General features: G+C 39.9%; 1 protein-coding gene across 2 annotated transcripts in view; it reads left to right on the forward strand.

The window, feature by feature from the left end:
* The first annotated feature begins 8,414 nt into the window (after window positions 1-8,414).
* NEK7 (NIMA related kinase 7) overlaps window positions 8,415-27,755 on the forward strand; it is a 150,177-nt gene continuing 130,836 nt past the window's right edge. The window contains exon 1 of one of the 2 annotated variants that reach the window (XM_032288634.1): window positions 8,415-8,691. The gene's annotated coding sequence lies outside the window, so the exon portion shown is untranslated. The remainder of the gene's footprint in view (window positions 8,692-27,755) is intronic. The other variant, XM_032288637.1, reaches the window with a different exon arrangement.

Below are 27,755 nucleotides of genomic sequence, written 5' to 3' on the forward strand. Positions count from 1 at the left end.
TTTTCCTCCAACTTTCAGGTCTTTTCCTGTGCATCACGTTGTTTTCAGGCAGGCTTCTCTGGTTCTATGGCTGAGAAGGCACTGAGGAATTCTAGGATTACAGTATATTGTTTCTGGATGGTTCCAGCAAAAGTCCTGGGACCCACATTCATTGAGCTAGCTCGAATGACAACTATTTGTTATTCCTATCTATTTGGGGCATTTACTATTTTTCTCACTTCATCTATTGGAAACGTGGAGGTATGCTGTGTCTCACTCCTATTTGCTATCACCCGGAAGAGAGTCTGCTTGGCAATTATCATTTTGTTGTTTTCCTATGTATGCATCTACATAAAGCTACACAGCCACTCGATAGTGAAAGGTGCTTCATTCATAATGACCAGATTATAAGGTGTGCTTTATGAAGTGTTATTTTTTTGATTGACTTTCCATTATTTCAGATTTTTAAAATTAAAAGAATACAGCAAATATTGAGTTGTAAAGCATATAAATCTAAATAGAACAGCTTGTACAAAAATAGGTAGATTCAATTTAGTGCCTTTCTCACTAAGCCTTATAGAAAATTTACTTACAATTTGTAATTGATGCCTAGATTTTGATTAAAATGTTTGTTTCTCTTAAAGTAGATTTATTGTTATGTACCATGTATCATAGTTCATTGATTCTAAGATACCATTGAACATAAAGTGCATTCTAGCCTCGCAGATGTTAGATGTTAAAGAAAAATTGATTTAGAAACAACGAAATGCTGTATTTGCAGATTCCAATGGATTCTTAATGCATGGGAATAACTCAATAATTATGTCTGGGGAAAGAAAGAAGGAAAGAAGGACGGAAGGAGGAAGGGAAGGAGATTGTGGAGAGGGAGGAGCAGGAAGGAAGGAAAGCTAAAAAGGCAGAAAAGAATAAAGCATCGGCATAATTCTGAGGCTTTCGTGGTGGAAAACTTTTCCAACTTTTAACGGATGGAAACTTTATTAGGTCAACAGTAATTTGGATGCTTCCAAGTTAATAAAAATGAAGCCACTGAGTAGACATCTTTGTATTCCCAGGCCTATGAGCTCCTGCATGCTTTTCTTCCATGTGGAAAGAAGGAAAACCAGATGCAGCTGCCTCTGGACCTCAGTGTAGGTGCTGTACCATGCCGATTCCTTTATACCCTTCAGATATTACTTTAAATGTCACTTCCTAAGAGAAGCATTCCTGGATTACCCTATTTAAAGTATGTCCCTTCTTGTTATTTCCTCTTAGACAAGCTTATCCTTTGTTCTCTTCAGACTGTCTGCTTATCCCCATAGGGGGCTCATTAAGTAGGCTTAAAGTATAGCTCACTTCCAAAAGCAGATATAATTTGACAGAGATATAAAAGATCAAAAAACATTTAAGAACCAAAGGAATGAAAACCTACATGCAAGTTTCAGATTGAAAAACAAAAGCATGTACTAACAGTTATTAACCTTAAAAACAGAAAACTATAATTTTACCATTACATGATAGTAAATGAGAACAAAACTCTGTACCCAGTGCAACGAGAGTAAAGGAAACATGAGTAAACTTGACTTACCTACATGTTTTCCTGGTGCTGTACTGCTAGAAAGTTGTATGTAAGGTTATGCGATGCTAGCCCACCTTCCTACTTCTGTACAGGTTACTTTTAAACCAGGCAAGAGAGATGAGCTGTATTCCTTTAAATATTTTATTAGATAAGGATATTTGAGAGTCTACCCTGCAAATTTAGGAACTCTTTCTTAGACTAAATTCAAAGCCCTATCTTTTGTAAATTTTCCATGTTTCACTTTAAGATACTTTATCACACTGTCTTTACTGATGTAGGAAAAAAGTGAATTTATTAGTACATAAATTGTTCTCCCCTTGCTATCACAGGACATTATATCTGGGAAAACACCCATGTAGTTTGTGATAGTTCATCTCTGTTCTTGACTTCAGTCTCACCATCTTTTCCTTTGCATCAGTTACAATCCGTCATCCTAGGTAAAACCTAGAGGTAAAACACTCCTGAAATTCCACCCCAAAGCTGCACTGCCTCTAGAATTGATTCATGAGGCATTGCCTCATCATAGTGTGAACATCTCTACATAAAGCAACTGATTATCACAATATGTGTTAAGAAACAAATGGGGTTATTGGCATTTATTTTTGTGTAGTTTATGTAAACATAATTTTAAAGAACCATGAAACAAAAAATACATAAACTATCCATAAAATAAATTAAAATACTAGGTTCTGAAAGAAATAGAAGTAGATTCCGGCTCTCAGGATCTCTCTACATATTTCAAGAAAGCATGATAATCTCACTAATCATGTATTAATAATAAAGGTTTGGTTATGTAGCAACTATAGGCATATATTTTTTAAAAAATTTATATAGAAAATTAAAATTAACTGACATGACTTAGTTCATTTTCATGTTTTTCCAGTCATCTCTACATTATATTTTCAAACATCCTATTGTAAATTAGTAAAACATACCCAACTATAATGTTAGATAGGTGTCATAGGATGTAGACCTGATAAAATATTAATTTCATTTAATTTAGAACATAAAGTAATATTTTTGTTATTTGTCTTCAAAAAAAGTTTTTTAATCTTTCAATTTGAGCAAGGAGAGGACAAATAAAAACAAGTTTAAACAGTTACATATTTTGGTTGCTCAAATGGTACATTATATGAATATATATAAAGTATTTTAGAAACATATATAAACATCTTTAAAATAATGTAAAGGTTCCACAGGTTAAACATTATATGTAATAGGTAATATTATATAATAAAAAATAGTACTGATTGGCAAACATAACAATATTGTCCAATCAGGATTGTTTGCAGTTTCCATGGAGTGGCATTCTGTTTGTCTTCTACCCCTTGAAAGAACAGATTATCCCATAAGCCTATAGATAAATATTGCCTGGCCTCTCCAGTGCTTGAAGGCCTTATGAATTTAAAGTTCTTGCCCTTACTTTTAAGGAAGAAGTAGAACTTCATGAAGTTTGTAATCATACCTCTTACTTCCCCCCACAGATTCTCAAGCTTTGGAAATGACACTGTGTTAATTCTGGAAAATGTTGTTCCCGGTGCTCCTTCCTCTACACAATGCCAACATTTCATGGAAAAGCCAACTGAGTGATTAAATAAGTAAAATATCTCTATAATGTGAACCTTATTAATAATGATGAATTCCATGGCAGAATTATGGAGGATGCCAAGGCTGTTTATGATTAACTAGGTTTGTTGCTATCGTGTAGAGCCTGCTTTCAGTATGTCTTTGGATTTGATGTGGCATGATTCCAAATCTGGTTTTACTCACATCCTTCCTGCATTTTCAAATAGACTGAACATTAAAACTGCAATTTAATTGCTGAAGAAATATTTACTAAGATATTTTAAAGAGCACTTCTGCCATTAAGCGGAACAACTGAAAAAAAAAAAAGATGGAAGAGATGTATGTTTTAAGCAATAAAGGCTTAAGTACGAACAAAGAAGCTTTAAAAGATGAAAGCAATACTATTGCAACTTTTCACTTCTGGTATTTTTTGGGATATACTTTTGACTCTGTAGCTGAAGGATAGCCTCTTGATTTAACTATGAGGGAATACTAAAAGTAAACAGAAATACTTATTATCTTCCATTTTCTTTTCTATTAAGAAATAGGCAATTGCCTCTAGTGCTCAGACCTGAGTGGATCTGGTGCAACCCAAGACTGAACTGAGGAGCACAGAAAAGGATATGTCAGAAGAGACAGAGAGAGAGATAGAGAGTGAGAGAGAGAGAGAGAGAGACAGACAGACAGACAGAACAGAGAGATGATACAGGATTCTGAAATCTTTATATTTAGCTTTGTGAAATCACAAGATTTTTGTAACATCTCTTCTAGGTAGACACAAGCACAAATACCAAATATTCCAAAGAAACCTATAATTTAAAAAATTATCTTTGGGATTTGATTACTGTGTCATCACAGCTCTCTGTTAGCACAGATAATTGAGAGGTACTTGTGAATACTTGTTACTGAAAATGCCACCATTGTTGAGGAAATGAGGTCCTAAGAAATGGCTTCACGGTTTGGCTCCACATCAAGGATGCGGTGTACAAAAATGAAAAGGAAAATAATTTCTGAATATATTTCCTTCACTGCTGAATATATTTCCTTCTTGCTTACTGCATATTGGCTCTTCGGCTTTTCTGCTATAAAGAAACATAAATCCAATCGTATTCTGTTGACCAAAGGAAAACATGACACAAACTGCCAGTTGTACTGCCTCTTTCCTGTTTTGTGACCAATATAAAATATTACATTTCCCTACATTAAAAATATACATAGTATATTGAAATGTTTCCTCAGTTTTATAACTACTATAAAAATAGTCAGGAAAAGCCACTGGTGGTAATGCCACTATTTTTAACCATGAACTGTATTCTCAAAATACCATAACTAGATAATTGGGACACAGGAGAGTTGTCTTTCTGTGATTTTGAATACTAGGGATTTTATGTGAGAATAAAATTTAGGTCAATTTTATCGTTTTAATGGGACGTTCATCTGCATGATCCATTAACAATGAAATGTAAAAATGCAAAGGTAAAAACGTAACTTTCTACTATTTTTCATGGGTGTTTTCAGAGTAAGATAAAGATTTATTTTCTGACACTGTATAGTGACCACAGCCAGGGCCAGAGAAAAGTGATCTCCCTTGAGTTGTCTGCAATCTGCACTTTGACTTCCTCCTCTTGGCCCAGTTTAGTCCAGACATTTCAACAGCTTGACTAAGCCTCATCACTATTTAGCTGCCAAAATCAGTGGCTGCCAATACCACTAGTAGCTTTTTAAATACACCTGCTGCCAGCACTATGTTTGAGTAAAGAAGGCTAGACCTTTCTGGTCTACCCCAGTGGCTAAGATCTCTTTCAAAGGAGAATTATTTTTAGTATTACTTCATCATTTTTCCTTAAGAAAATGTTTTTTCTAGCAAGATTGTCTCCTTACAGAGAAATTGCATTTACACTGATCCCGGTAAATAACATCTCATCTGGGTTAGCCTAGGGAGAAACATTAGTTTCAATAATTGATATTACCTCTAATTTTATTTTTAATTGTATGGGGCCCATAAGGTATATGAATAACAAAACGTAAAAACTTATATACACTGAGAAATTTCAAGTGTAATAATCAAATATCACTTACAGCAAAGTTAATCTGATAATGGTATGTACTGCATGGTAATTAGGGATAAACACATTAATTGTGGTTCATGAAGCCAAACAAGCATTTTTGGCGCAAGCTTGATGGGGAAATAACTAGAAAAGCCGTTAAAGCTAGATTCTGCTCTAAGGATCCCTGGACTAGAGATCCTCTTTGGCCAGGTTTCTCTGCGTTTCAGTTAGGATTGCTCCCAGCCAGGAGGCCAGTGGCTAGGAACAAGTTTCCCTATCCACCAAAAAAGTGAGAAAAAGCTAAAGAGAAAAGTGCGTTGGATTCAGTTCTGACAACCTTCCCAACCTCTGAAATACTGTGTAACTATTTAGCTGCAGCTTAGCAGTACTTTACGTGAAGAAAGAGTACATATCAGCCTATTTCAATACTCTGGGCACCATACAGCCATTGATAAGGATTCTTCCTAGACAGGCTTTTCAGCTACTAGGGCTTCATGAGCTCCTCTTGATCCATTTGACTATGAGTCAGTGTTCACAAGGTATATATGTGTTTTGCTTTTACCAATGGAATATTTGGTCATAGATAAATCTGTAGTTTATTTAAAAAAAAAAAAAAAAAAAGAAAAACAGGAAGGGTGCTGTGGCTCACGCCTGTAATCCCAACACTCTGGGAGGCTGAGATAGGCAGATCATTTGAGTTCAGAAGTTTGAGACCAGCCTGGCCAACATGGTGAAGCCCTGTCTCTACTAAGAATACAAAAATTACCCAGGCATGGCAGTACATGCCTGTAATCCTAGCTACTCAGGAGGCTGAGGCAGGAGAATCACTTGAACCGAGAGGCAGAGGTTGCAGTGAGTTGAGATCACGCCACTGCACACCAGCCTGGGTGATCAGAGCAGCAAGATGCCGTATCAAAAAACAAACAAACAAAAAACCTTACATATACGTCTGGTCTGAGGTTGACATGTCTTTACCCTGAAGATATCTGGTGATTTTTTTTTTCCTGCAGTGCTGCAGTGTGTGCCTGTGTATGACACAAGTGACATTGTTTCTATTGGACTAACAGGTTTGATTTGGTGTGACCTGATAAAATGATCTGGTTCAAATGCGTTTCACTGGCTTCATTCTTGCCTCTTTTCTTACCCCACATTCAATATATCAGCAAATCTTGTTTGCTGTATCTTAGAAATTTATCCGGACTCTCACTATGTTTACCACCTGCACTCTGGTCTGTCATCAATCTATTTTACTTGGATCATCACAACAGGCTTCCAATGTCTAGTTGCCCTCATGCTCAATCTGTTCTCTGCAGTGCAGCTCTCCTCTCTCAACTCAAATCAGATTTGGTCACTCCTCCAATGGCTCTCCTTTTCATTCAGAATAAATTGTAAAGGTTACAAGGTTCTACAACTGTACCCTTCTAGTACCCTGCTCCCGCCTCTGATTCAGTCAGCTACTCTCCCACCGCTCACTGAATTCCAGCCTACACTGACCTCCTGCCTATTTCTCAAACATGCCAACCTCACTTCCACTTAGGATCTTTGCATTTGCTGATCCTTCTGTGTAAAATATTCTAACCCTGGGTAGCTAAATGGCTCATTTTCTCACTTCCTTAGTTCTCTGCTCAAATGTCAGAGAGGCATTCCCACACAAACATATTTAAAATAGCATCCTCCCTCCCCATGTCTCCTTACTCTGCTTTATTTTGCTATGACTCACCATTTGGCATAGTAGATATTTATTTATTTATTTTTTTGGCCTTTCCCACTATAATGTGAACTCTATGAGAGCAGGCACTTTATATCTTGGTGGGCTGCTATAGCCTCATTCCTTAGAACACTGCCTAGACCAATTATAAATACTTGTTGGGCTACGTTAATCAAGGCCTCATCTTGAGATCTTGAACGTTTTTCTTTTTTTAAGATGGAGTTTGGCTGTCTCACCCAGGCTGGAGTGAAGTGGCGCAATCTCTGCTCACTGCAACCTCTCCCCTCGGGTTCAAGCGATTCTCCTACCTCAGCCTCCCCAGTAGCTGGGATTATATGCGCCTGCCACCACGCGTGACTAATTTTTGTATTTTTAGTAGAGACAGCGTTTTGCCATGTTGGCCATCTGGTCTCGAACTCCTGACCTCAGGTGATCCACCCCTCCCCCGACTTCGGCCTCCCAAAGTGCTAGGATTACAGCTGTGAGCCACCGAGCCCGGCCGTTTTAATTTCTAAAAATAAACTTTCCGGATCTTAATTTCATGGCTTTAACATTTTAAATGAGCTATAATCTCATTGCTGGCTCGAATGGTTTTGGCAGGAAAGTTAAACTACTGAGAGACCTATGAAAAGCAGCAACAATTTAATGAGGACGTCTACTATGTCAAGCTTTGTGCTCACTTTGTTTTCTCTCTCTTAATTCCAACTATGGTCCTAGTGGTTGGTAGTGTGACTATTCTCCTTTTACAGAGAGTTACTGAGACTTGGAGAGGTTAAGTAACTCGCAGTCAGGTCACAAAGTTAACCACTGAGCTGAGATGGGAATTTAGACATGACCGACTCCACACTGCCTCCTAGCCGTCTCCTCGAGTAGTTCATGTCCTGTTACCGAAGTAGTGAAGCTGCTGGTGTCAAAACATTCCTTTTGCAGTTTCCTGTACTAGGGTTCTGGCTGATTTTGCACATATTTATTTCAAAAATCCTAGGTACCACACCAGGTAGTTTACCTTTCGGAATGTTGTAAAAGCCACTGTCCTCTATGCTGGGACACTTTCACGCAACGTTGGCTTAGCCATACTCCGGAAAACGCTTTTTTCCTCATTTCCCTGCACTCCGCATTAAACGCAGAGGTAGTTTACAGCACCTGGTAAAAGAGGACCGGATGACGAACGCTGTGGTCCAGAGGAAAGGGCACATCACCAAGTCGGTTCACCGCTTGCTAGCGGGGGAGCTTACATATAAATGAAGAGAAAACAAGTTCTTAAAAAGCAGCGGACCCCGGGTTCGGTGGGAAGCTGGCCTGAAGCCGGGGAAGAGGGCTCAGGGGACCGGACGCCGTGCCCCGCACCCGCTAGGCCTGACAGCGGCAAGAGGCGGGGCAGGAGGAGCTCCTCCAGAGCCGCCTCGGCTCCAGGAGGGAAGCCGCCGAGGCTCCCCCAGCTGCCGGGCGCGCGGGAGGACGCAGCCAGCCGGGACCCGCGGCGCGGGGAGGGGCCGGCGCCCGCCCCGCCCCTCTCCTCGGGGATGCCGGGATGTTTACACTCCAGACAGCGGCGGCCGCAGGAGGAGGAGCGGGAGCCGCGGGAGGATGGGCCGCCGCTAGGCTTGCGCTCCGGACGCGCCTCCGAGTGCGCAGGGTGGGTGCCCGCGCCTGCAGCGTCCGCGGGGACGGCGCGGCGGGAGGTGCCGATCGCCTCCGGGCCTCGCAGCCACAGCCCCCGGCCCACCGCGGTTTCCGACGGCGGCCCCGGGCCGAGCCACCAGTCCGCCCAAGGTCCCTCGCGGGCGGGCGAACGGAAAACTCCCAACTTTTTGGTGAGTCGCTGCCCAGGGCTCAGGCGCCCGGGCCGGGGAGCTCCTGCCGGGTGGGACGGCCTGCGGGAGTCGGGCCGGGAGTGGGCGGTCGGCACCGCGCGGGGCGGCCTCCGGGATCCCCTTGCTCGGAGTAGGTGGGGCGGGGCGCGCCGCGCTTCAGCCGTCCGGGGGTTTCTGCCCTGTGCGTCTGCAGCGGTGGGAGGGGGCGGCGGGAAACTTCACACCTGGCACCGGCTCTGGCGGCCGGAGGCCGCCCAGGGCGCCGCGGTAACTAAGAAACTCCGCGGCCACGGCGGCGGCGGCAACAGGTCTTCGGTTTCAGGCCGGAGGAACTTGGGCGAAGTCCCGCCCCCCGGCGGATGCTCATTGGCGACGTCGGGTATTTATCCCTCGCGGATTGGCGAGGTCCGTCTGTCAGGATTCGGTCGCAGCCCGACTTGGGAAAGTGAAGTGCGCTGGGAGAGTGGGTGGTGGGAGCCGGCAGACGCCAGAACCGAAGTGGCCTGAGGAGTACCGGGAGCGTGAGAGGTCTGCTGGAGAGTGAACTTGGGAGGGGCTGGAGATGACAAAATGTCGGCGAGAGGGATCGCGAGGCAATAGCGAACATTGTTGGCGATGGTGGCAGTGGACAAGAAGTGGAAAACTGAGGCCACAGTCAGAGAAGGGGAGCCAAACGAAGACGGAGAAAAGTGACATGACCGTATGACCGCAGATCAGTGCAAAGAAGCGAGCACAACCTAGAGGATGCTGTCTTGAGAGCTAAAGAACTTTGTGCCTCCTTTGCGCTGTAGGCCTTCAGTCCTAAAACCGCAGCATCCGCTATTTAGTCTTGCACTTGGAGCGTAGTGGGGTGGTAGAGATGATGCATCAACCAATGAATCGTGTTCTCTCATAGCCGTAGTCCTCATTGGGAAGAAATACTAAAAATATACTTAGTTTACAGTAAGATACAGGCTGCCATCCTTGCGCAATTCTGGTGACTGAACTGAAAATCTGAAATAAAATGATTCTGGATGCGGTTGAAAGCATCAAATTTCCATTGTTTGTAGAGCCTTATGTACCTTTCGTAATTGGAACTACTATTTTTAATTCCTCCTCCAAGGAATTTACAGTTTCAGGAGTATGCACACTCCCTCCAAGCGACAGCAGTATGTCTGGTCAGGTTGCATTAGAGAATGAGTACAGAGTATGTGTGCTATAAGTATGTTGTGTTTAGGACCTTGAGCTGCTGCTGGTGTGGTCGAAGAATGACACGGTACTTGCACTCAAAAATTACAGTATGTTTAGGACAACCGGTCAAACCTTGCAAACGGTGAACAGTTAAACGACAGATACAGTTAACCCTCTGATGCTTTGTGGCAAGTCTTGTTCAATGGCCCCTATTTTTGGTTTGTAACACGTGGTGATGGCCAAGTGCTCTTGAAACAGTTAACTTAAAATCTCAGCAGTTATTTCCAGAGAAAGTAATCCTGTCTCCCTCGGCGAGATCCAGTCCACAGCTCTCTTCCCCCCTAAAACCGCGGCATCCTCTGTTGGGTCTTGGACCGGGAGTTTGCTGGGGTAGGGGGAGAAGTGTTGGAGCTTTGAAAACGCTTTGCCTCTCGGAGGAGTCAAAGGGGCAGAAACTGCATGGGGGAGAGGAAGTCCTGCGAAATAAAAAGGCAGAGTAACCCTTTGAGGAGGCTAGTTGCCTTCTCGGGGCCGGTGTGTGTGCGTGTGCGTGTGCGGGGCTAGTGTTAAGGGTGAGGAAGGAGCCCGGGAGCCTGCGGTACCCTCCCGGAGGTGCGGGCCTGAGATTCCGCTGGGTGGCGAGAGGCTCCGCCCTTCGGAGCACTGACGGCCTTCGCAGCCAATGGGCTGCGAGGACATCGCGTTCGAGAGGGCGGGTACTTCCTACTCCGGCCCTGGGCTCGGAGAAGGCCGCGCCAGTGGTTTCTCCAGGGATGTCTGCAGGAGGGACGCCAGGCTGAGGTCCGGCGTCGAGAAATGAATAAGTAAATAAAGGGTAGCGGGCTTCGGTTTCCCCTGAGCCGTCCTAGGTGCCCTGTTTCGTCATTCAGTTGTACCTCGACCTTAAAACTAGTTCTACTGAAAGTTTATAGTAGATAAGCTAAATTGACCAGCAAGCTGAATATAGTCCATGTGACTGAGGGGGGGTTTACTCTGAAATTATAAGAAAATGAAAACCACCAAATGTCAGAATCTAGATCGTTAGCTGTTTTTACAACTTTTGGGGAATCTTTCCATGGTTAAAAATCTTACCAATTTAACAACACTGTTTCCAAGTGTACAGGCTCGTTTTATAATCTGAACTATTTAGGTTTATTTATTTAGCTAATACATGTAGCACCCACCATTCCTTTTCCCCCTCCATATTTTTCTGGCTAGACAATTTCAAGAGTTCGTTTCCGTCCCAGTAAAACAGCACTTACCCCAAGAATGGGGAAAGCATGTCTGGTGTGATAGCTGCGTACTAGTGGAGGAGGGGAGATTTGATGCCTCCATAACTAATTTAGCTGATTAATAAGCTAAAAATCAGCATTGTATTGTAATGACCAGTGCAGTTACAGTTTGTGTAAATAAGTACTTAAACTCATAACCACCCATCCCCCAAATCTTCCTGGAGTTTGCAGTTGATAGTTTTGGGCTCTGACTTATTGTAAACATTTAAGTATTCTTTTTTTTTTCTCTTGATTAATCCATATTTACCGAAATGAAAAAAAAAAACGTATTTTTTTTCACTGAACTATGTGGTCCGAGATATCATTAGAGACTTCTACAGTGTTTCCAGAACCAAACACTATTTTATTCTAGGAACTATCTGATGTTTTAAGAATGTATCTCTGTAGTATTACAAATGTCACCACCTTTCAGGGCACCTGAGAAGGAGGTAATAGTGATTATGCAGTTTTGGAAAAAAGAAAGTTAGGTAGGTAATTACAAAATTTCTTTCAGGTTTTCTTTCTCTTGATTTTTATTTTTAGTTTTAGAAAGTCGGCTTTGGTATTTTAAAAATGCACGGTGTAGTGTTTAAAAAATGCACACAACACTTCGTCCTCATTCCCGGCTTCATCCAAATTGAAGTATTTACCCTTTCGAATATTTGTTGGAAGATTTCTAGGGTAGGTATTTCAGTGCATCGTCTATAAAACATGATGCTAAACTTAATGTACTACTTAAGGGTGTCTTAGAAATGACATGTATCATTACTGTTTGCTCTGAATTGTTGTGTCAGCACTTTATCAGCATTTATATAAATATATAGGAAGATGTTTTAAGACGCATTTCTTTACCCTTTTGAGAGTTTTTCAATTTAATTCTCCCCCCCACCCATTTTTATAGGGAATATGGTTGAATAACATTTGGTGGTATAGTTGTAAGCAAATATATGCATTTATAAGATATAATGGCAGTAGAGAATTTTTAAATTGATGCAGTTCAATCTCAGAGTTATGAAACTTCTAAACTGCTGATTTCTCCTTTGGTAATTAATAGTTTGATTATTCCTAGGTGTTATATATTTTCACAAAATATTTTTTTATTCTGAAGAAAACAGAGAATGTATTTCATGTTTTTTAGTGGGCAGTAGGAATGAGAAGGACAGATGATCATGAAGCATTCCTTAATTAATACTTTTGAGCAGGATAACTTCTTTTTTAACCTTTGTCAAAATAACCTCCCTGTCATACAATTTATGTAATGAGATTATACAATGAGTGGTTTTGTTGTAATAGCTATCAAAGTGTTAAGCAGAACAGTGTATACATGATGAACAAAACTGATTTTAGTGGTCTGTAAAAATTTAGAAATATATATTTTCTGTTACTTAATGGAAATAGGCCTTTTTGTAAATCTTCTCACTAGTGTTCTGCTGATAGTAGGTAAGAGCTAGTTTTTCAATCCAGTGTGCTTTTGTGTTGAACAGTGGTTCACAAAATTTTCTCTCTGAAGGGTCAGATAGTAAATATTTCTGGCTTTGTGAGCCGTGTAGTTGCTTCTGCTGCCGTTGTAGCCAAAGACAGTACCTGACAAAGTGGCCATAGGTGTGTTCAAATAAAACTTTATTTGTACAAATAGGTTGGTGGCTTTCCCCTGCTCAGAAAAGAATACCAAAGGTCTAAATATGGTGCTATGTCTTTGATGTTTGGGTTGGTGTGGAATTTTCCACAACAGTGTTTTATAATTTTTTTGGTCCTTGGACTCTTGTGACAATTCGTTGATCTTCCACAGTTTCCTCAGAATAATGCCTAGCTATCCATTCCCAAATTTTGAGTTTCATTTCAGAGTTTGTCAACATATGAACCTCTTTTAGGTTTATCTACCTTTTCAGATTTCTTCACCATTCTTTGCTTCAGGGGGATTCCTTCTCCTATCCTTTGACATTGAATGAAAGCCTCTCTGTGGCTCCCTGCTTCTTACTAAACTAACATAAAATCTAATGTCAGTCATTTGTCTTTACTAAATGAAAACTACTAGACAAAGAAACATACCAAAACTCACTCATGTTTCTTTGTCTAGTAGTTTTTATTTTTTTATTTTTGTATTTTTTTGGCTTTTTAATATGAGAATATTCTGTATACCCTAGTTTATATTATTATTATTATTTTTTACTTTTTTTAAATCTTTGATTGCATTTTAGGTTTGGGGGCACATGTGAAGAACATGCAGGATTGTTGCATAGGTACATGCATGGCAATGTGGTTTGCTGCCTTCCTCCCCATCACCTGTATCTGGCATTTCTCCCCGTGTTACTGGTAGGACTGCCTTTGTCTCCTTTAGAGGGAATTTTTGACGTGAGCTAGAGGGTGGGCACATTGTTTACTTTTTAGGACACATTAACCTAGTCTTTCATAAAAAGACTCCCCCCCCACCACCCCCCAAGTAAAAAATTACTGGAAAGAGCCTGTGCTTTGGCAGAGGGCCTACAGTCAAGGTGTTTTTGGCCTGGGGTAGAGGTACCTCTGACTTTTGCTCTGAGAAGTATTAGCTGTAGGCTTACTTGGGTGTAGCTACTGAGCAGCATAGAGCAGAATGGAAAATGCAACGGCTTTGTAATTACACGGTCGACTTTCTCAGCTTTAGCCAGGAGTGGGTTTTGCGTGTGCCAGACCTTTGACCCCTTAGCCTTTAGGGAAGCCCAGGTGGGACCTGGGACAATCAGACTTCCTGGCTAGTTGCCACCAGCTACAAGCAGTCTCTTCTCTTTATCGGACTCTGCTGCACATATATTATCATTATCTGTGTTTACCGTGAGGTGGAAAAGACTAGGCACAAAGCCCCAGGGTCCTCATTTCCTACTTTATGACCTTGGTTGAGTTGCTCATTTTGTTCAGACTGTAGTTGTCCCAGCTCATAAAGTTGCTTTGAGGAGTAAATGAAAACATCTTTGTAAATGTATTGTAGCAGGTCCAATAAGTGTTAGTTTCATTTCACTTTTTTCTCTGTTCTTAGGACCTTCAGGGGTGGGATATACATCTGTTGTCAGTTTCTTCTGATGACAGACCCTGTCACCCACTCCGCCTAGGCCCAGTTTTGTCTTAATGGGCTACTTCCCACTTCTGCCATTTCTGCTTCCTCTGTTTGAATTCTCCTTTTCCTTTGTCCCGTGATTTTCATATTCAAAATTTAATTTTTCCCACATTTGGGTTAGTTTTTATGACTCTTTGGAGGGTGGGGAGAGTCAGCAATCCTTAGTTTCTCAGGCGAGAAAAGCCACAAGAGGCTTGGGGGGTTACATTATGGACTACAAATAATGTGAGTTGCAAAAAGGTCTTTAAATACTGATTTTAAAAAATGGCGAAATCAAAAATATTCTTCCTAGCCTGCTTAAAATTGTTTCTTTTTTTATTGTTGAAATATTTCCCCTATATCCTTATGTTTATCTAAATGAATCACTATACATTTATTATGATATAATCATAACAAAGCTGTATGTCCATTATTATATTATGGTTGGAAAAATTGAATAGATGTGTTTATGAAAAATTGTTATACTTCTAAAATGTAAGGAATGCCTAATCTTATATTGCCTTTATATCTAACTTCTGGACCATATAGTAAAATAATATGATACGGGCACAGTGGCTCATACTTCTAATCTCAGCACTTTGGAAGGCCAAGACAGGAAGATTGCTGGAGGCCTGGAGTTCAAATTTCAAACTCTGCTGCTGCTTATAAGTTTGTGGAATATTCTAAATCCTTTGTTGTCATTTCGGCCACGTTCACAGCGTCTTCATCAGGAGTAGATTCATGTCAAGACATCACTTTCTTTGCTCATTTGTAAAAAGCGACTCCTCATCCATTAAAGTTTATCATGGGATTGTAGCAATTCAGGTACATCTTCAGGTTCACTTTTAATTGTAGTTCTCTATCTGTTTCCACCATGTTTGTGGTGACTTCCTTCACTGAAATCTCAAATCCCTCAAAGTCACCCATGAGGGTTGGAACCAACATCTTCCAAACTCCTATCGATGTTGATATTTTGACTTTCTCCCATGAACGACAATTGTTTTTAATGGCATCTATAATGGTGAATCCTTTTCAGAAGATTTTCAGTTTATTTTGGCCAGATCTATCAGGAGTGATCACTGTTTATGGCAGCTATAGACTTAGGAAATGTATTTCTTATTTTTAGATAAGAAGACTTGAAAGTGGAAATTATTCTTTGAACCATGGGCTGTAGAATGGATGTTGTGTCAGTAGGCATGAAAACAACATTAATCACCTTGTATATTTCCATCAGAGCTCTTGGTGACTAGGTACATTGTCAATTAGTAGTTATATTTTGAAAGAAGTCTTTCTCTGAGCAGTTGGTCTTAACAGTGGGCTTAAAATACTCAACAAACCATGCTGTAAACAGATTTGCTGTTGTCCAGGCTTTATTTTTCCACTTACAGTGTACAGACAGTGTAATTTTAGCATAATTCTTAAGGGCCCTAGGATTTTCAGGGGTTGTTAAATGAGCATTGGCTTCACCAGCTCTGTCAGCATCTAACGAGAGCCTGTTCTTGAAGCGTTGAAGCTTTGAAGCCGGTTACTGAGTTCTCTCTAGCCGTGAACATCCTAGATGGCATCTTTTTCAAATAGAAGGCTGTTTCATGTATATTGGAACTATGTTGTTTAGTGTAGCCACCTCTATCAATGATCTTAGCTAGATCTTCTGGATAACTTGCTGTAGCTTCTACTTCAGCAATTGCTGCTTTCAACTTGCATTTTTATATGATAGAGTTGGCATATTTCCTTGAGTTTCATGGATCAACCACTGTTAACTCCAACTTTTCTTCTGCAGCTTGCTCACCACTCTCAGCCTTCATAGAGTTGAAGGGAGTTAGGGCCTTGCCCTGAATTAGGCTTTGGTTTATGACTGTTTTGGTCTATCCAGACCACTAAAACTTCTTGTCATTCGTGTGTTCACTGTGTATCACTTTTTTCTTTGTCTTTTTATACAGATGTTTTACTTATAGAAGATTTTAAACATATGTAAAATAAGCAAAATAGTGTAATAGACTAGCACCGAGCTTCAACAATCACTGGTAATGTACCGTTTTGGACTAGCACTTTTAATTTCCTTCAAGAACTTCTCTTTTGCATTCACAACTTGGCTGTTTGGCTTCAGAGCTTCTGACCTACTAGCTTCTGACCTGTCTTGGCCTTTGACATGCCTTTCTCACTAAGTTTAATCATTTCCAGCTTTTGATTTAAAGTGAGATGTGTGACTCTTCCTTTTACTTGAACAGTTGGAGGCCATTGTAGGGTTATTAATTGATTTACTTTTCATTATTGTTGTGTCTCAGGGAATAGTGAGGCCCAAGGAGAGGGAGAGAGATGGGAACAGCTGGTGCAGTGAAGCAGTCACAACACACATACCATGTATCATTAATTTTAATGTTTTATATGGACATGATTCATGGTGCCCTAAAATAATTACAGTAGCATCAAAGATTCTGATCACAGACCACCATAAAAGATATAATAATAGTGAAACAGTTTGAATTATTGCAAGAATTACCAAAATGTGACACAGAGATACAAAGTGAGCACGTGATATTGGAAAAATGACACACAGGGTTGCCACAAACCTTCAGTTTGTAAAAAACACAATGTGTGAAGCACAATAAAATGAGACATGCTGTTAGCTTTAATACACTGTATTAGTGTCCTGTAACTGCTGTATCAAAATATTGCAAACTGGTTGGTTTAAAACAACAGAAATTTGTTCTGTCACAGTTTGCAGGCCAGAAGTCAGAAGTCAGGGTGTTGACAGTGCTATGTTCTCTCTGACGGCTTAAGGGAGAATGTGGCTCATGCCTTTCTCTTAGCTTCTGGGGTTGGCAGCAATCCTTGTCTTTCCTTGGCTTGTAGACATATCACTCCCTTCTCTGCCTCTGACATGCAGGTTCTTCCTATGTGTTTTCCATTTGTGTCTCTTATAAGGACAGCATGACCTCATCTCTGCTTATTATCATGCTTATACTTAAAATTCAACAAGCAGAATCTATGCTTTTCTGTTCAGATTCTTTACTTACAAAAGATTTTCAAATTTCTGATGTTTTTGTTCTTAACAGCAGATATTAAGATTGTGCAGGGGTTGTGGTCTGAGAGGTAAAGGCACCCAAGGCATCTTTTACATATATGATATGCATTCATTAACGTGATAATGATAATAACAGGAGAGAAAATGCCACTTCAAGCAAGGTGAAAGAAAATAGTTCATCTAAGTGTTAGTTTTAGTTCCTTCTCAACCAAACGGTCCCTTGTTATTGGACTGCTTAGGCTGTGTGCTGTTCTCACCATTTTTGGCATTTTTACAGAATTTCTCTCAACTGGGTGTGAAAGCTTACCACTTCCCTTGCTCCTGAGGTGTTTTTTTGCACAGAGGCAAAAGCTCTTTGCCTCGCCACTTAGGGTTTTTGCCTCTAGTTACCATTACCTACCTGTGATTCTCTGTCTCGTTTCATAGCTTGACTGCACCAAACTTCCCCGTCTTGCATGTCGAAATTGGCCATGCTGGAAAGTATTCAAGAACATTATAATGAGTAACCTGTTCCTTTTTCCATGACTGTCTTATTTCCATCTGGGACTTTGATAACAAGTGACAGGCACTTGAGTCCCTTCTAACTTCCTTCCTTGTCAGTAGATACAAGCCTTTGCATGCGAGTGATGCTCTTTATTCAAAAGTCAGTTGGGCAATTTTAAAACTGTTTTCTATCAGCAATTTGTTTTCACCTTTTTTAAAAATTTGAAGTTTACAAACAGCACAAACCCTTGCTGTTCATGACCATTTCCCCTTCTCTCTGTTTTTTTTTTTTTTTTTTTTTTTGAGACAGAGCCTTGCTCTGTCGCCAGGCACCTGGAGTGCAGTGGCGCAGTCTCGGCTCACTGCAGTCTCCGCCTCCTGGATTCAAGCAGTTCTCCTGCCTCAGCCTCCCGAGTAGCTGGGATTGTAGGTGCGTGCCGCCAGGCCCAGCTAATTTTTGTATTTTTCAGTAGAGACAGGGTTTCATCATGTTGGCCAGGATGGTCTTGATCTCTTGACCTCCTGATCCACCTGCCTTGGCCTCCCAAAGTGCTGGGATTACAGGCATGTGCTGCTGCGCCGGGCCCTCTTTTATTTATTTTAAGAAGGTGCAGCTTGACGTAGTGGGGTCAAGTTGTGGGTCAAGTTGAGGTGTGTGTGTTTTGTTTTTTTTTTTTCAAAAGCCCAAAACAAACGCTGTGAACTTTGGTATGTCAGCTACATCTAATATATATGGAACTCAGTTTAGAAGTTGAATGCCTGGCCTAGGGGAGAGTAATGATGGTGTGGTCAGTGATTCAGATAATAGAAGAAGCATAGGCTGTAATAATGTACTAACGGTATCTGGTTAGAAAATGTTGAGAGTTTTGTCTCTTAGAGTGTGGTCCCTGGCAGGGCAGTACTACCATCCCTACACCTTTTTTTGTTTGTACAGTGAGTTGTAATCCCCAGAATGTCAGCATTTTCACATTTTCTAGCTTGTGAACTTTGTGGGGTATTTGCATATGCATTTTGAGAATGTTTGAAAGATGATCCAGTTGACTGAGCAGACTTGCTATAAAATCAGTTTCAAATCGAGGTGAGCCTTCTCTGAACTTGGGAGGCATACTTGCCTGAAATTGGAGGACAGACCATGTGATCTTTGGAGGCTTCTGGCAGCTATAAGATGAATGACTCTGTGATTACTGTTAGATATAGTGAACCCCAAGTTTCTCCTCAAAGAATTAGTATGTCAGTATGTTCAGCTCTCTTATTCTTTAATTCTCCATTTTAAAATTTAACTTCCTTGTAGTTTCAGTAAACAATCTTTTCCACTAGTTCTAATCAGTAGTTCATATCTCCTCCCCTGGTCCCCTGCTCAGTCCTGACTCATTCTGGTCACCTGCTCCGGTCACCTGCTTTGACCCCTGGTTACCTGCTCTGACCTGCCCGTATCTGTCCTTCCCACCAAACTACCCACCCCACCACTCCGGCTCGTTCCCCTGCTCCCTTTAAAATATCCAGTTGGAATTAAACTAAACTGTGTGGTCTAGCCCTAGCCACTAGGGGAACGACACAGCAGTAGGGGTGACCTCCGTCAGGAGTAAGTACCCCTTCCCCTCCCTTGTCCAGGTGTGCGTTTGCCATTGTTCTGTCTGTGAACCGTACCCTTCTATAGAAATAAATTGCCTTGCTGAGGAAATTTATATTCCAGTGCTACTGTTTTTGTGGCACCAAAAATTTTATATATAACATGACTTCCCCTTTATAGTCCATCTTTTTCTGTTTCTTTATTTTTCTTCCCATTTTCCTACTTGGTCTCATCAATTCACAGACTGAAGAAAGAGAAATTTGGGAGGTAGCTGAAAGTGAGTGAAATGATTACAGTTAAGGAAGGGACCATAACAGGAGTGAGAGAGAAAAACCTAGATAGCAGTGGCAATTTCAAGAAAGATGTAAGGGCTAGAATAAAGTAGGAGGAAGAAAAGAAACTTTTAAAAACAAAGGAGAGGGGTATGCAGAATATATGGGAAAGGAATACGGGGAAGTAGCTTTCTGTAATGTTCACTCATTTGAAAAGATTATTCTGAGGTTTCTCTGTATTATAAAATTAGTATATAGGCCGTATAGCTGATTCATGTGCATAATTTATAGTTTAAAAGTAAGGTGGCCCATACATGTGGTCTAGATTTATGTGTTAGCTTTTAAAGACTCTACGTTGTTTTTTGTGTTTGTTTATTAATGGATTGTGGATATAACTGCTGCTTAGTAACTCTTTCATCTACTCGTTGAGCATGGAAGGAAGATCAATTTTTCAATCAATAGAAATAGCTAGCTAAATGAGATGCTTCATATTTTTGTTTGGAGATGCCAGGTTTATTTGCCAACTTTCCACAGTTAGAAACCACTTTGGATCACGACTGTCAGATATTTAAATTTATTTTTGAGTCTGGAGGATTGTATTTCATATTAAAACATATATCCAACTCTATGCTTTAAAAATATTTTAGTTTTTATTAATTGCAGAATATGGGAATAAAGGAATGACCAAATCCTGTAGCATATTGCCTGGCTCACCTGTCTTTGCCGGCTCCTCTGCCAGTAAATGGAGCCCCAGTTGCTCCTGACCTGCCTTTCTAGATTATTTATTTCCCGTATATTCCCCTACATTTTAGTCACATCTAACAACTTACTGGGGTTTTTTTTGGATAAATTTTGTACCCTTTTCTGGCTTCCCCACTCTATGCTTTTCTCACCACTTTAAATGTCCGTTTTCTGTACTTCACTGTCCAATCTCAGTGCATTAAAATAATCTTTATTCTTTAAGGCCCTGCTGAAGTACTATACAAAAAAAATACAAATCAACCTCTTCTGCTTCTTTAAGCCTTTAGTACATATTGATTCTTGCTGCAGTTATACTTATCTTAGCTTCCTCGCTGGAGCATAAGCTTCTGGAAGGTATGAATCATGTCCGTACAGATTTGTGTTTTCTGTAGGGTCTAGGACCATTCTTGTCAGAACTGGCCATTTAAAGAATCTCAGATGACTGCTTCCCAGAGAATACACTTGGCAGAAGGTCTTAGGCAGGTCCTAGCAGTAAGAGAATGTCCAGAACAATTGAGCTGTTGGTTTCAGGGAAGGTCTAGGATGAATGCCAGGTACATGTCTCTGCCAGGTCCACAGAACATGGTATGAAAGAGGTCTTACTATTTGAAATAGGTAAAAGTCTAATCTGCGAATGGCCGCTGTCAGGATATTCAGGCATCTAGTCTGAGATGCTTGGTTTTGTATCTGAATTCTGAATTCCAGGTTATGAAAGATCTCAGAGTGGGGTGAGATGGGAATCAGGACTAGGAAAAACAGGGGTGTGTCAGATGTGAACTTGGTGTGAGTGGGGAGGCATGTGGAGACCAGACAGAGACCAGTTTGGCAATTAAGTCTAAGTTAGAGGCTTGAGCAACAGGGCATAAAGTGAGAGAAAAGTTCGTAATGTGAAGACATGAAACTAAAACACGACCAGCAGTTAGATTAAATTGACTTGAAGCTGATTTACTAAGCTGTTCGCTGAGTATACTTACATTTCCTTTCCTTAGAGGCCAGTTCATTCCTAGTTCAAGTTGAGTGGTGGCTTTCCGTAAAGGGGTAGGAATCTTTTTACCCATTAAATGTATGACTGTCTCTTTGCCAATTAATTCCATGTTCCAAGAATCCCCTCGTGGAGAAAATGTTGCATTGAGTTAAATAAAAAATGACTAGACCAATACTTCAGATAATTCCCTTCATAAGAATAATTACTAATTGTGAATTGATGGTTTGAACACCATGCTAAAAAGATTGAACTCTTCTCTTGTGAAGTGATTGTGAAATTATTTATAGCTTTATGTTTTCAAAATTTGATGGTAATAACAATAAAAGCTTTACTGCTTTATGATCTCTTTATTTCGTTGGTAGTTATGGCACATCAGAAACTTGCATCAAAATAGAATCAGGATTATTGTTAAGGGGACCTTAAAGGTAGATTTCTTTAAAAAATGGTTTTTATTTTCCGGGAGGCTGAGGCAGGAGAATTCCTTCAACCCAGGAGGCGGAGGTTGCAGTGAGCTGAGATTGCGCCACTCATTTTCAAGATGGAGCCTTGCTGTGTTGCTCAGGCTAGTCTCAAACTCTTGGCCTCAAGCTGCCCTCCCCACCTTAGCCTACTGAAGTGTTGACATTAAAGGCATGAGCCAAAGTGTTGAGATTACACGCATGAGCCACTGCACCTGGCCAAAACATGTATTAAGATAAGTTTGATTTATGAGGTATATGAAGGAATTAAGTTCAGACTTGAAAATTCATAATTCAGTGAGACTACAGTGTACTTAAAAATTACCAAAAAAAGGAGTTATGTCTTTTTTACAAGTAGAACTCTCTGTAATGTCTTTTCTTTTTTTCCCCTTTATGTTTAAAATTGAGTTGGATTTATTTATGCTTTTTAATTTTTTTTTTAAGAAATGCCCCTCTGCCAATTCTAACTTGGTTTTTTCCTTGCTTAAAGGCCTTCGGTTACTGCCTTCAGAATAATTTCTAACCACTTAGTCTCTTAAAAATACTTTGTGATTTGGGCCTGGGCACTTTGCTCTGCTGCATCCCATGCTCCTGTCTTAGGGCATTGCTTGTAGTTCCCTAGTTATTCCATGATTGAGTCTGGAATGCACCTCCTCTTCTCCTTTGCCTGGTTAGCTCCCACATGTCCTTAAGACTCACCTTGGGTGTCTTTTCTGCAAGGCCTGCCTGACCCCGATGGCTTGCTTAGACCCTGACATCTTTCCTGTGAACTCTTGTAGTAGCAATACCCAGTGATGGTGTCTGTCATCATACTTGCTTCCTTATGTTGTAAAAGTCTGTTTTTGTATGTCTCCCCTGGGAATAACTTGAGCTATCAGAATTGCCTTAGTTCTTTTTGTGTTCCCAGCAGCTCAGTGGTAGACATATCAGTAGTGCTGAAAAAAAAAATGAGTTAATGAATGAGCTGGAGAAGATAAGAGAGACAGGAGTCTAGGATAGCCCACAGTGTTTTAGCTGGGGTGTGGATTGGTGCTCTGAGTAGATGATATCAGCACTCTTTTCTCCCTCTCCTTCTCCCCTATCTTTGAGTAGCTGTGACTTTTTATTGAAATGACATGAAATAAATTAGAAACTTAACTGCCTTGCAGATTCCTTGGACCTTTAATTTATGTAAGGGTGTTTACTGTCTCATTGAGGACAGGGTTGTCTTTTCACCAGAGATAAAGAGCTCTGCTCTCTCCTGTTGGAATATTTTCTAACTCTTTTTCAGTTTTGATTCTGTAGTCTTTCATGAGCAGTAGGAGCATCATCATGAGACTTAGGAGGAACAAACTTTGTCCCAATGTAGTTTAAGAAATCTCCTATCTTTATACAAAATATGTTTACAGCTGGCCTTTGCGTACCATCTTGGTGCTCAGTCAGATAGGTCCTCCTGTGTACAGTGCCTACAAATCCCAGGAATGTCAAAATTGTACAGATTCCTAGCCACTGGCTAGGGAAGTGAGAGTTGAAATCCTCTTTTACCTTAGTTACAGATGAGATTGTCATTATAGAGCCTAGTGTTGAAGAGCAAAGGAGAAGAAATATTAACCAGATCAGCTTAGAATTGAGTCCTATTTAAGAAGAGAGTTTAGAATAACTCCCTCAATTCTTGATGAAACCTATATTGATCATAACTAAGTTAATAATAAGTAACAGTTTCTTTGGGTGGTGGTGAGAAGATGCATCTGTGATGCTGAGTTTGGAATATCATGGGATATGTAGGTGACACTGTCTAATTGGCAATGGATTGTGTCTTAGGCTCAGCAGAGAGGTGTGTCCTGAAGTAGAGCTCTGGTGTCATCAGTAGAGAGACTCATACGTAGCAGCAGAGGAGTCTGTCCTAGAGAAGGGGTGTTTGGGGCCTTGTTCATTAATTCCCACTTAAAAGGGCAGTTTTTCGGATGTTGTGGCTCATGCCTTTAATTCTACCACTTTGGGAGGCTGAAGTGGGAGGATCACTTGAGACTGGGGGTTCAAGACTAGCATGAGTAGCATAGGGAGACCCCGTCTCTACAAAAAATTAAAGAATTAGCCAGGCATGGTTTGGTTACTTGGGAGGCTGAGGTGGGAGGATTGCTTGAGCCCAGGAGTTTGAGGTTTTAGTGATTGTGCCATTGTACTCTGGTCTGGGTGTCAAAGTGAGATACATTAAAAAAAAAAAAAAAAAAAAAAAAGGACAGTTTTATTGAAAGGTAAATGAATACCCAATGAATCAGTGAATACTGGGGGAAAGTAAAATTTAACTTGTTACTTGCTGCCTGAGTGTAATATGTAAGGTATTTTTCTTGTCAACCTAACATAATCTCATTTCCAGTCTTAATAAATCTGTTTTTAAAGCCTCTTAGTATAGACCATCTTTCTGACACTTGACCATTCTCTAGTTGGAATATGGTCAACTATTCATCTAGTTGAAACAGATTCAGAAGATTTCTCAAAACAAAATTTAACAGTCTATGAATTATATAATTTCATTTTGAAAGCCTATAGTCAGTATTAATTAGGTTTTTATTTATTTGGTCAGAGTCCTTTATATTTAAAGACTTCATAGAACATCCTAGATAGCTTTATCAGCATAACATTATGTTATTCCTACTTTTAATTTTTCTTATTCTTTGGATAGTATTTCCATAAAATCATAATTTTACATGTAAGTATGCCAGAGAAAGTACATTAGTTTCTAGTATATGTTTATGTACGTTAAAAGACATTCACACAGAGTTTGGCATGATTTTATAGTTTGTGCTCAAAAGAGCAAGAGAGGAATTCCAAAATAGTGCAGGTCAGGATTGAAATAATTTGACAGAGTTTGGTGAGAAAGTTTGCTTAGCAGCTGCTTAAGTTAACTGCACAATCCATTCAAAGCATAGTTCAGTTCTGAGATATAAAGAATATATAACCAGTTAAATTTAGTTCCCCAGAAGGTAAATTTTCAAACATAAAATATAGCTTTGATTTACATTGCAAATCCAGCATGTAAGGTATTTTTTTTGGTTAGCCTAAAATAATCTTACTTCCATGCCTAATAAGTCTGTTTTTAAAACCTCTTATTATAGACCATCTTTCGACACTTGACCATTTTTTATTTGGAATATGGATTTTCACAGATTCAGAAGGTTTGTGGAAACAAAATTTAACTGGCTATCAATTATATAATTTCACTTTGAAAGTCTATAGTCAGTATTACTTTGTACATTGAAAAATCTTGTTATTAAGTACAAGGTTAGTTTTTTGTAACTATTAGGTAGTGGCTTTCATATACTTGATTTTTTTCCTTCCTTAATTTTACCTTTTTGAAATCTTAATTTGCATTGACGTTTATGCTTGGTTAAAAAAAAAAAAGAGAGAGGAAACAAAGGTTTAAGTGTTATGCCTCTTTGTTTTTTGTGCACGTGAAGATGTAGGTAGGAAGAGGAAGAAGGCAATGAGCTTTCCAAGAAGCAGCAGACTTAATTTCTTTTGCTAAACATTCATTGTGTCCTACTAACCTAATTATACATTAAATCGACTCTTGTTCTGACTAACTCAGGTCTTAAGAATTCAGCCAGGGCCTAGGTAAGGGTTAGTGAAAAAGTTCATTGCAGAGGACGGCAGAAGACCTGAGTAGCTCTAGGAGTCAGGCATTGCTTTACCACTGAGATCAAGGCCTCAGTTTCCTTGCCCAGTTTTTAGCAGCATCAAGAAGAGTAATTGATAGGAAAGCTTTTTTTTTTTTTTTTTTTTTTTGAGGCAGGGTCTTGCTCTTTTGCCCAGGCTGGAGTATTATTGAGTATTATTGAGTATTATTGTTGCATAGCTCGCTGCAGCTTCAACCTCCTGGGCTCAAGTGCTCCTCCTAACTACCTCCCAAGTAGCTGGGACCACAGGTGCAAACCACCATACTGGGCTAATAGTTTAATATTTTGTAGAGATGGGATCTCTGTTTGTTGTTTAGGCTGGTCTCAAACTCCAGGACTCAAGTGAGCCTCTTATTAGAGGCATGAGGCACCCTACCCACATGATGGGAAAGCTTTTAAAACTGCTTTATATTGCGCAGACTTTTAGTAAATAACCCATGACTAGAAAATAAACTGCATGCTTAGGAGAAAGTGTCAGACATGTAAGATGCTAATAAAACCTGTTTAATATTAAAAAAAAAACAACTACGATTTATTTAAATTGTAGTATGTAAAGAAGAAAGGGTTTTGAAAGTTCAGGAATAATCAATACATAGAACAGTGTTTGTAATAGAGTAGGCATTCAAAAAATATTTGTTAATGAATAAATATGAGCAGTTGATAAATCTTTCTGTAAGGATTAAATATAAAACCATGTGTTAATTTAGAAAATTACATTAAAATTTTCTTTTATTTAAATGTCTTTTTCATTTTTGGTGTGTGATTTTTCTGTTAGTGAGTCCTTGTTACAGACCAAAGGCTCTTAAAAATGAAGACCTTATTATAACCTTACCATAAATAATTCATACTAATGAAAGTATTTCCAGGTACTAGCCTGTATTCCATAGGGTCTTATCAACTTTGTTATGATAGAATTCATTCTATGACTTATTTAGTACAAGGAATGCAGTAGAATGCTTTTTAAAATCTGGTTTTGAAAATGGGTCCAAGCTATTTATCTTAGCTCTTGGCGTCAGTTTGGTGGTCATGATTTTTCTAGTATTGCCCTGAATGATTAGCTTAGTGAGCATGTGCTTTGGCCAGACTTTAGTTGTTGCTGTGTGAGTAACTGAAGGACATATACAGACACAAGGGGAATTTGTCGTAGCATTCTGTGTCCACAGTTAACCTAAACAAATACAAAGTGCGTCAAAAGCTTTTTGGATATACTTTAAAAGGGCTGAATAAGTATCACTTGTCTTTCACATCCTTGTAGGGAAACTCTTCTGTAAAGCTAAACAGAAGAAATAATACCATCTTGCATTTGTGTGCCACTTAACACTCTTGAGAACTGTTAATACTTGATTCTTCCAGCCATTCTTTTACAGTAGAAAGTGCTCTGTTTTGATTTATTTCAGAGATAATGATGTGAGACTGAGATGTGTTCTCATGCTGTGTACTCATTATGAACTTTCCATAAGAGTGGAGGGAACTGAGACACAGGGCAGATATGTTGTCTTTAATCGAAAGCAGGTGCTCATGTGAATTTGAGCTAAGGTTTCCTGATGGTTGGATCTGTAGTCTTTTAATCCCTCATTTTGTTTTCTAAATATGTTTAGTTATTCAACAACTATTTATTGGATCTTCATGTGTGCTGGAGGTATAAAAATGAAGAGCAAACAGATTCAGCCCTTGAGTAGTAGTTGCTAATCTGTAGGTAATGGATAGAGCCTAAGATCGACAGACAACTGATTCACTGAAATACATGAGACAGATGCTTAAAATAGGTATTTTACGGAGGGCTACCTGAGTACAAGCAAGATTGACCAGGCCGACTAGCTGGGTTGAGTATTTCAGTAAGATATCATAGTCAGTGTCAGAGGCACATAGGTATGAAATAATTTGGCCTTTGGAGGAATTGTAAAATGGTTCACATTAAGGCCAGAGTATGGTACTTATGTGCGGGAAAGTGCTGGCAAGTAAAGAGTGAGGCCGAGGAATTTACGCTTTTCTCATTAAAGGGTTTTAAGGAGGCTTATGACATAGATTTTCATCTTAGATTTATCTCGTGTGTGTGTATGTATATATAATGGGTATGTAGAATAAGGATTTCATTATTAACATTAGGAAGGGCAGTTAATAGCAAGGATCATGAGGGTCTGGGATAAGCAGAGTGATGAAGCTTGTGAGGTAGAATTAGTAGTTGAGGACTTATGTGGAGGTAAGGGAGTATAAGAATCTGGTATGACCTAGGGACCATAGGGCATGACTGGATAAAAATGTCATTCAGTAAGAAAGGAAATACAGAGTAGAAACAGTTTACAGTGTTCAGGATTTTACACATATTGGGTTTGAGATATCAGGTGGAAAGAGGAGTTAGAAATGAG

Source organism: Sapajus apella, unplaced genomic scaffold (genome assembly GCF_009761245.1).
Source record: "Sapajus apella isolate SASKATOON/1434 unplaced genomic scaffold, GSC_monkey_1.0 scaffold22, whole genome shotgun sequence".
Lineage (NCBI taxonomy): Eukaryota > Metazoa > Chordata > Mammalia > Primates > Cebidae > Sapajus > Sapajus apella.